General features: G+C 41.7%; 1 protein-coding gene across 5 annotated transcripts in view; it reads right to left on the reverse strand.

The window, feature by feature from the left end:
• Positions 1–10,921, reverse strand: part of LOC108570106 (acetylcholine receptor subunit alpha-like 1) — a 136,530-nt gene that overhangs the window by 54,270 nt on the left and 71,339 nt on the right. The gene's annotated exons all lie outside the window — the stretch shown is intronic.

The following is a 10,921-nucleotide window of genomic DNA, read 5'->3' on the forward strand; positions in this document are numbered from 1 at the left end:
AACGTAAAATTAAAAAAGTTGATATTTAAATCGCTTGGTTGCCTCGACCACGTTTCATGCTTATCTTTTATTCGCTGTCCTTGGCTACGTACAAAGGGAAAACGTAGTCCCTGACTCTACGAGTGTCAGGTTTAGCTTCCTTGCGGTCTGACACTTGTGGAGAATATACTGTATACCTGACAAATTTGGAATGGATGGGACTTCTAATATTTTGGTAATCATGTTAACCAGTTTCGAAAATGCTGATTCGAGAAAAACGCGTTTAAAGTTTAAAACTGTACAAAACCGCTTTCTTTCAAGGCATATATCTCTGCCAATTTTGGACATATTTTCGAGATGTTAAACGTGCGGTGACCAACTATAGTGCACATAAGTATTTTCAAAATGAGGTTCTTTCGTCAATTATAAATTTTTTTTATTTTCATAGGAAGTATTATAGAAATTAATTCTTCCCGACCGGATTCACATAACCGCTTCAATGCCGCCGAGTTTCTATCGCGATGCTATTCGCAAGCTGCCAGAAAAATGGCAAAAAGTCATCAACAGTAATGGAAATTATTTCGACGATTAATCTGTTTTCACTCTTTTTAAATAAAACTTCGATTGTAGCCAATTGTAGTCGGAGAGAGAATTCATTTCCACACCTAATATATACATAGTACAGTAATTGTATCCTTCACGGTGGTTATCAAATCAACGTGCATACTTGAGCAGATAAGATTATTGAGGGTTGATCGAAACACACCGGAGAATATATCCATTACACCTTTGCAACGAGCACACCAGCATATTTCCAGTCTTCGATTAAATCCACCGATTCTCCATTAACCGCGAATATTGTTACTGTTATCGTCTTGTTTCGTGGAACACGGTGCCCTCGCTCGTGTTCATTGCCCTTTATCTTTCGCCATGTGAAAATTCGATTTAACAATAATGGAGAAACGGAATCTGATAAATGAAACTTGATTTCTCGTTCGAATGGGTGGCTTTCATTTATAGCAACTCTATGAACATTTTATTTTATAATATCAGTTCCTTTGTTTCAATCCTTCTAATAATATCTATCTAACGAAAATTGACAAAATTGATTATTCATGAACCTCGGTACGAGAAACCCGATATTTCTAACAATTCGCAGTATTCGCGACTCGAAAAATACCGTAATCTTTTTTCTATAATACCTAGAGAAATTTCACGGTAATCGATAGGTTCAATTATAAAACGGAGCCGCGTGGTACGCCATCGACAATCGAACTCGAGGAATATCGAGTTCAGATTTATCAAGGTGTTAATATCGAATAGGAGAGAGTTGGCGAAGCGGGTCGCGGTTTTATTTACGACAGCCAGACCGCCAACGAAACGCGTTATCGATCGTTTGTTTCGCCTTCGAGCCGGTCGTTTCTTAATTAAATTTCATCTCCGAGCGATCTGTCGACGCCCCTCGAATCCTCGCGAACCAATCCTCACCTCTCGCGGCTTATCGATTTTCCGCGAAAACTTCACGACCATCAGCTTCTATTTGAGAAGTTTTCGTCCCTTGAAAAAGGCTTTTTCGCTGAAACTTTCTCCAACAAACTTTCTTTTCAACGAAGAAACCCTCTACCCCCTAATAAATACTTCCATCGAGTGTCGGTTAATTTGCATGTATACATACAAATTACTTTCGGTAAGGGCACCACTGCAACCTCGTGAATTCTCCTCTCTATACAGAAGAATTCTGGTATACGTATGTATATACATCGTGTTACCGCGGAGAATTCATTTTTCGTAGCTTTCGAAAGTGACTTGCAAGTTCTCTCTCGGTGAACTTTCCGAATAATATCTGTTCACTGAATGCAAAGAGAGAGAGAGAGAGAGAGGTGAAAGAAAATTCTTTAAAGATGCCGAAACTATTCATCGAAGCGACATTTTTATCTTCGTGCTTCGTGTTTCGCGACAGGAATGTCACTGTAATTTATGCTGGAAGTTCTTTCGTCGAAATTCTCGAATGTATATACTTTGCTCTTGAACTTTTATTCGTTCGATTTTTTCTTCGTGTGATCGAATTTGTTTCTATTGAAACTACGTAGAATCTACTCACTGAAGAAGTTCGATATTATTACTAACGCTGAATTATTATTTAACCCTGGTTAAGTTCCGGCAAGTTCCGTTCAACTATACACTTAAACCCTTTGAACTCCAAACTTCTTTTCAATAACTTCCTATTATTTTAAGAATTTTATTTGAAATGCACTTCAAAAGACATTTCCCCGATAGGAAACAATTTAATCAATTTTTCTTACTAATTATATTGAAAATAGCATTAAGGGTCTGTTTTATCAATACAGCGAAATATCTTTTAAGGAAGTGATGTTAGGGAAAAAATGTTTTAACAAAAGTTGTTTGGTATGGAGGGGGACGTTATGTGGTATAAATATTTCTTTTCGTACCGGATATGGTGGGGGAGATTTCAAAGTCAGTTTCATTTTTTTAAATGGAATGCTATATTTTTTTATACATAATATTATAGTGTATGTTAAGACGAGTCCAACGAGGTACGAACAAAGTCATTTCCTTTGATAAAACAGGCACACGCGACAGTGAGGAACGCATGGTGGTTCGGCTCCCGGTTTTTCGCAATTTTACGACCTTCCATGAAAGGAAATGACTTTGTTGGCAACTCGTTGAATTCATCTTAACATACAAAATGGGGATGGCCGAGCGCACACCTAAATTAGGTGGAGTGGGGCTCTCAAACTTATATGTAGGAATATCTACAGACATCTCAGTGTCGGACGTACGCTTGCGTGAGAGCTTTCAACAAGATAAAAGTTTTTACAATTTAATCCATACAGTGTCTTGATGAGATATTCCTCGTGAGATTTCATTAATGTCTCCCAATGACAGCCTAATAAAGCTATTCTAATATGGGCCTCATTGGATAGTCACTGGGAAAGCCTAATGCGGCCCTAACGCGGCTTTCCCAATTAGGCGGTCGTGAATATTCCGCGTTAGATACCGCATGCGGGCCTGATGGGGCTGCCCCATTGGGGCCTAACAGGCAAATTAGGCTAGCCTAATGCGGACCTAATGTCTGGCTAACTGAAATTTCTAGTAGGGTACTTGGCCTTCAAGAAACCTGAATTTTTTTCACCGCGGAATCCAACTCTCGCCAGAAAAGTGGGGAAAGATCATTCAATCTGGCAGTCGTTATTTTAATTTAGAAAAAGAAATTGCAACAGTATCGCTTTAATAAATATCTCAAGATAAAAAAATCCGCAGAATTTAGCTAGCAATCTGATACAACGCGTTGCTTTTTAAACAAAATAAATATTTCCATTGATCGTTAGAGTGGTATCTGTTTAATCGAAATGAAAACTGTAGCCACGGAGAATACGTACAGTAATTTCGAGGTGCAGTCTCGTCGACGGCTAAATCGATACGGGGATCACAGCGTGAAACTTAGCACTGGGGAAACTAGGGAGCTCAGAAGACGGCGATCGAATGCCACGTAACCGAGTCAAGTTTACCGGAGCAACTTGACTTCGATTTAATTGATACACCCTCCAGGCCTAAGGGAACCTTCTAAGCGGCGTCTTCAGGGTCGATGACCAGCTGTCGGACGGTGGCTGGGAGAAACTAGCCAGAAATGGGCGTTGACCTCGAAGTTGCACGTCAGAACTTCCAGAGTACTCTTAGGATTACATGTAGAATAACAATGGACGAATATAAAAGGAAAACTCTATTTTTCTACCAACGGTTGCATTTACCGAATAGCCTGAATAATTAAATTATTCATTTCAAACTACTAGCGCAAATTAAATCGAACTATTTTTTCTGTTAAAAGATACAATCTTTGGTTACACGTGCTGCACTTTACATTGAAAAATATTGAGAATTCAGAGTAGTCAAAAATTTAACCATCTAAATTCGATTGGGGCTCCTGAGTTCCATACATTCTAGCGAATTTTTATTAACCCTCTAAGTCCGGGGGTGTTTTACGCTTGTAGAATTTTTTTAAGGGTTAAAATAGTCCACTCATTTGGAATGCATGAGAATGTGAAAATCATGGATTTCTGGTATGAGACTTTAGAGTCCCAATCGGACTTAGAGGGTTAATTGGAAAAATATTGAGATGGCTGAGAATTACGTGGTATCTTCAAGAATAACCTGTCCAAGTTTTAAATAAATCTTTCGATTATTTCTCGAGATATGATATTTCAAGGTATCGTAACCATAAATAATGAGCGAACTTTTTCTATTCCAATCTGTATTCCAATCTACGCTATGTAACACAAGACTGTGCTTACAGTGGATGCGTATTCGGATGAACCCAATACGTCAAAAACATCAAATATGTATACAGGTTCCTATGAGCATATGCATCGCAGTCTTCAGTAGTTTCATTCGTCGGAATTTCAATTCGTTAGAACACGCGTCCGGTATAACACGTTACACAGCCAAGTTATAAAACTTGTTATAAAAAGTGGAAGAAAAATTTTATGATTAATTAAAATGTTAACTAAAGCTGCATCTACGCTACATAACAAAACAGTGTTGTAAAACAAACTGTTTTATAACCTTGTTGTACAACGTGTTTTTATGACTTGTTGCAAGATTAACTTAGGTAACGAAACTTAATTTAAATTGAATTCTGTTATTGTCTGTTCTGTCTTAATTTAATTCTGTACGAACGTACGAACATAATTATATTCAACTTAAGATTGCTACTCGAATCTTTCTACCGACTTTCTACGGATACAAATTTGGCAAAAATTCTTTCGATTTCTCTAGGAAAATATAGGCCCTTGTTAAGTTTCACGTTTCGCAAATTAATTTAAATATGTAACACCTTCTGTACGAACATAATAGGTTTTTTTTTGCGTGGGGGAAATTTTCATGGACACCCCGCCCCGTGGGGCGGGATGGGGTAGTGCCGGACTCGTACCGGCTAAAACCCCCACGGTGGTCCTTCCTCGGCGTTGCGGGATGGGCCCGGGATCTCGAAACGAACACCACCAGGCCCATCCCACGCCTGGCCCCTCCCTCAAGATGTTCGCGGAGGGAGGGGCGCCATCTCGGAGGGGGTCAACTGGACCTCCTCACCACCGCCGAGGCGTCGCCGGGACCACGCCGGCAACGCCCTCACCGCGGGCCGCGTGCAATGGGCTGCTGGGTCCCCAGCCCGACAGCCCTGCGGCCCCGGCGACCCACACAAATACTTGGGGCGTGCCCGCTCGACACCCAAAGGGGGGAGGGAGGGGCCACCCCGTGTGGATCACCACCACCGGGACCAGGCGGGAGGATGTGACTCCTCCCCCGGGCCCATGCACTCAGGCACCTCGGGGTCGTGATTCCCGTACCGCAGCCCATCGGAAGATCGAGTGCGGCTCCTGAGGATACGAACATAATAGGTGTCCCAATACGAATCTTTCTACCGACTTTCTACGGATATAAAGCTGGCAAAAATTCTTTCGATTTCTCCACGTAGACATAGGCCGTTGTTAAGTTCCACGTTTCACAAATTCACGAGACTTCGAATAACGGTGAATATAATTCGCCCTTACTCGAAATTCACCTTCCAAAAGCAATCAACAAACTTCGATCCTCCCCCTCTTCCGCGGGGACAACAAAGCCGTGACCAAGTTATTAAACAGCGAATTGCCTCCGACAGAGGTTTAAAATTGGATAAAACTGTGAAAGATAGGAAACAAAGGAACAGCAGGTCACCAGGTCTCAAGCAAACATCAAACGAGCTTCATCTCCATCAAAATTCATCCTACATAAAACAATCTGCCGCGTTATACGGAATATCTCGATATCCTGATATCGTGGCAAGAATCCCTTTTCCAAAGACTTAAAACGACAATGTTTCCGCCGACAATTCCCCCCGTCGACCTTCCCCTTTATCGGTGCCTCTTTTAGCCAAGGCAAACTTCCATCGGTGAATTATTAATTAGATCCGAATATTTCATACAAATTACTCTCTACCCCCCACTCTGGGCGACACTGTCGAAGAAGAGGAGTAGGAGGATGCATTTGCATGCTGTCGGCCAGCACAAAGCCCCGATACTTTGAGCCTTTCGAAGCGCCACGACCGCCAGGACAATCGATTCTCTCCCTTCCTCTCTGCCCCTCTGACGTCTCGCCACCATTGACTCGAGTAATTGAAACGGCGTAATGTATGTCGAGAGTTTCGACTTCGAGAACGTTCTTTATGATTTATCATTGAACGCGTGCCGCGTCGAAGCCACTCCAGTGCGTAATCGGAAAATAAAACTCGTCGAAAATTCGCGTCACGGCGACGCGTCTCTCCCCGGCTTGTCACACGGAAGGGAACGTTATTGCCTTTAGACACAATGAGGAACGTACTTGTCCGAGGGGCGGGAAACGTTGATCTTGTGTGTACAGTCAAAGAGATTCGAAACGATCGAAGCGTTTACAACGCGGGATGGATGAGTCTCCGAGCAAGAATTTTCTCTCCCCCCTTTCCTTCGATTTAGTCTCGAACTTCAGAGATGAGCGATTCTCGAAAGACTTCAGACGCGACGTGAAGTGCAACTCGGGCAATTCCAGAGAAGGCGCGTGTACTCTTCGAGCTTTGAGTGTGCGGTGTTAAAAGGAAGTTCCGTTTAGCTTCCGCTAAGTTTACGGATTGTAGAAAGTTGCAAGTGAGTGTTGCAGATGTAATTACATCGGTAGGAAAGTGTGGCTTACGAGGAAATGGGTTTCCAAGTTAACCCTGGTACGGTCTTCCGATGTTTTTCGAACCGTTGCCTTCTTATTTTTTTAATAACTTTTGCGAGTTAATGGCGTTACGGGAAATCGTGCTGTACGAGAATTTTTACGCGAATAGTCTGAAGTAACGTGTTTGGAATGATTGTTGCCGCGCCAATATTTATTTTCTGTTTTATCAAATAGAATAGTCTTTTTTTTAATAAGTGACATATAGAGGATGTGCAGCGTAAGGATTAGCGAAAGGACAGCGTGACATACGCAGGATTTTTCAGGACACTTCTGGTAGTGTCGGAAAAAATCGTCAGTACTCGATCGTCAACAAATTACAAAAGTAAAAATTGCGAAAGTATTAGTTTTTCCACAAATAAGCGGGGTCGCCTGCGTATTTTTAAACGACACTGTATAACTTTTTCTACGTACGTGACAGTGAGACGAATTCAACGATGTACAATGTCGGTACATTCGTTCAACAATTTGTTGAGCTAAACATTTTTAACGTAATAAGAGTGCTTGTGAACGCATATGATTATAGTAGTAGTACCAATACTGTAATCATTGAATTATCAGTTATACAGTGGCGTTTTAAAAAACGAAGGTGCCTCGGATTATATTTCTGGAGAAAATAGTACTTTCGCAATTTCTACTCCCGTAATTAGTTGACGATCGGATATCGATGATATTTTTATTTCAATCATTTCTTTTTCACACTGCCAGAAGTTCCTGAAAAATCGTGGCGACCGCTACGCTGAACACCCTGTATACGCATTGTACGAGAATTCGCGTTATGTGAAAACAGTAGTCGCGATATCATTGGTGCGTTACAGGAATTCGCGTTATATGGGAGTCTGATGTATTGGAAAAATATATTTACACTGCTATGATTTTAATTATTCTTTTAACTGTTCTTTTAGTCCGAAGCATTCTCGCGTACCGCGGGCATTCGTGTGATCGACTGTGACCGGATGATGTGTGTGAGCGAATCCTTTTTTTTGTTTTCTTCCTTTGTCCAGTTTCCAGGCCGTTGTTCGCGTCTCTCGGAATGTTCGCGGCATGTACAGCGGCATCGGTGCATTTTTATATATTAATATTACTCTGCTATTAATAAACTATGAAAAATCTAATATCAAGTTTATCTTCCCTCGACATCGTATTAAACGTTCATTGCCTAGATTCATATTGGCGTGTTGGTAACTTAAGATTGTTACACATACGTCCTTTGGATCAAAAAGGACCCACAAATCGAATGAAAGAACGTATTGGGGTTAACCCTTTGACAGTCTAATAAAATGATGAATTACGGTAAGAAAGATTTATATTTCACAGGTATTTTTTTTTCAATAATTACGTCGAACATGATCATTTTTAAAACAAAGTTTACATACCCCTACGTTATAGTTACGACAATGATATCTCGTCCCTTTTTAACTTTCTTCCTAAGAGTCATTTTCAAGTTAAACAGTTAAATATTTGACGGAAAAGAACTGTCGAAAGGTTAAGCTTCTGTTAAATTGATCGGAAAGAAAATGTTTCCTTTCTGTTTCGGACATATTCGACAAGGTTTGGAACGTAACGTAAACTATAACCAAGTTGGTCAGAAGCCATCGAGGTTGGAAGAAAACGCATCTCGACCTTACCTCCTCGTAAAAGTGTCGTCCACGAGGCGAACATCCTATTTCTCAACGTTAACCGGGTATGGGGAGGATACGTGGAATGAGTGTGTGTCCTGTTTCGCTCGTGGATTTTCGAAATGGCCTTAGCTGGTACCGCTGAAAACGTCACGTACCGCTCGTGGAATATTCCACGGCAGTTTATGAGATACCGAGCTCTGCACTTCCCACTAAAATCCTATGAAGTATAGAGGGACCAAGGCGACGGACGACGCGCAACGCCGTGTCTCAATACGGAAAAGGGATCAACACGGAGCAGATTAAACCGAAGGGATAGCTGAAATACTCTGAAAGTCTTTTTCACGTTGTTCGCTACTAGATACACGATTTTAGGTAAATTTTAGGTTCGCTATTAGGTACAACAGAAATTTATCGCGACGATGACAACTGATACGAAAAATAGTTCTCCAAAGTCCAATGTTCAGTTCTAGATTATGTGAGTGTAAGAGTATGGACTCGCGCTGGTTTATGACCCGCAGACCGAGAGGTCCGAACCGAGTCCCAACGCTTTGACACCCCCACGCGCTAAGGGCTGGGTCAGGTAAGGACCCGCGCGACGCTGACTTTGCCGGGTAGAAACCCCCAACTTGTGCCAGGGTTTCCCAGAGGCAAGAGAGGGGCGTCAAGGCTCGTATATAAGGACGCGTTAAATAAGTTAAACAGTAGAGATTGTATTAGAACGAATTAGGAAGCGTGTAGTTAATAAGGACGGACCAGAAAAGAACGAGACGTGAACGACAGACGGACGAATAAATATAGTTTTCAAAATTAGTTTAAATAATCCTGACAAATATTATTTAGACCAAAAGCCCTTACATGAATTAATGTTCAATGTCCGTTTACAAATTGTTCAAAGGAATATTCGCGAATTTCTAAAAGTCCTTTTATACGTGTTCGTTCATCGAAAGGTGTGACCTAATGGAAAATGTAAATACGTGAGAAAAATGTCAATCCGGAAAAGTGAAGAAATTTTGGAGGCCTCCTAGACTCTGTCAACACTCAGAGCACTATTCTCTGTTGCTAGGTGAGTACATAATGGGTATTTTGTGGGGAGATGGTAACTTTAGCCCTTAGTCCTTCAGCCAAGGTGTGAATAAGTTAGCCTTGCGGATTTAGACTTTCCTTCGGAAAGTTGGTACACGTTGACTAACTTACTTTGAAGGAATCCCAAGAACACATATTGTCTTCACTCTCTTGTGAATTATAGCTGAAAGACGGCTGGTGACTCAGCAATACAGTATTCATTTGCTACGAATTAACCCTCGTACGACGAATGCAGGGTCATTTTGACTTGTGGCGGGTACGTCACTGCCAACAAGCCCTTACCGAACCTACTCTTCCACGCGAACTTACTCTTTTTCAACTCCTTCAGATTTTAGTTTCCGTTCTTTGGTCTCTCCCCGGGTTAAGACTTGCCTTCGTCCTCGAGTAGCCTAAGAAGCGCGCATGTGGCATCCAGGTTTGCACGAGGACGAACGGTCCCGCTTTCTACAAATTTTCCGTTTCCACCACTTTCTCTACTTCTCTCTCCTGTCTCCCTGTCCTAAGTACGCCTACACCTCCGGTCAGTTTTTCCTTTGCCAGCCATCGAAACGTACCCGCCGAACCGCTGCCGCCGGGACGATTAGCGAACAAAGCAATTGTATTATTTCGAGCGAACTGTACGCCGACCGTCGCATTTAGATTTTAATAAATTGAGGTGAAACCAGTGCAACTAGAGCTTAATAAATTGAGGTGAAAACAGTGCAACGGCGTTCCTCACCCACCTCAGACTCAACAGCGATAAAGTCAGGCGGCTCAGATTACGTTTGGTACAAGAAATACACCTACTTTACGTATCACATGTAAATAAACAAGAAAATTATAAAATATATACAGTTGAAGGTATACACATTTATACACAATTTCTTCTTGAAACCCGTGTACGATAGAAATTTTACTATGGGTCAAAATGACCCTGCATTCGTCTCCCGCGTTCGTCTTCTAACACAAGGATTATAATCTGTGTGAAGCACTTTATTTTGCACAATTTATACAACGCAAGCGCGTATCGTCTTTGTCTCCATCGACGTCGAGCAAGACAATCTGCCGTGGTGCATCGGCCGGGAAACAAATGACGATCGGGCCCAGTTTTTGGCGCCAAATAATCCTCCCAGCGCCATCCAAGACCCGTCACCCAATCAATAGAACACCAGGAGGAATCACGCTCCTCAATCTTTACATACTGTTTTACTGTACGCTCCGCTACAGTCTAAAACCATTCGCCTTCCGAGGGTTAAGAGAACGAACCTACATTACCGGCCAAAAGTTTCGAATCACCTGCTAATTTACGTTAAAATTGAATCTGCTGCTAATTCTTCATAGATTTGAAATCGATGTCGTGGAGATAGATAGCATTTTACCTTATTTCGATTGATTTGAACGACGAAAAATTGGTTAAAATATTCTTAAAACTGCTAACTCTTTTCCTGGAAATTTTCGTGTCACTTGCAGTGCACAGTGATTCCACACATTTGGCCAGTAGTGTATGTCGAGTA

This window comes from Habropoda laboriosa, unplaced genomic scaffold (assembly GCF_001263275.1).
Source record: "Habropoda laboriosa isolate 0110345459 unplaced genomic scaffold, ASM126327v1 scaffold9, whole genome shotgun sequence".
Lineage (NCBI taxonomy): Eukaryota > Metazoa > Arthropoda > Insecta > Hymenoptera > Apidae > Habropoda > Habropoda laboriosa.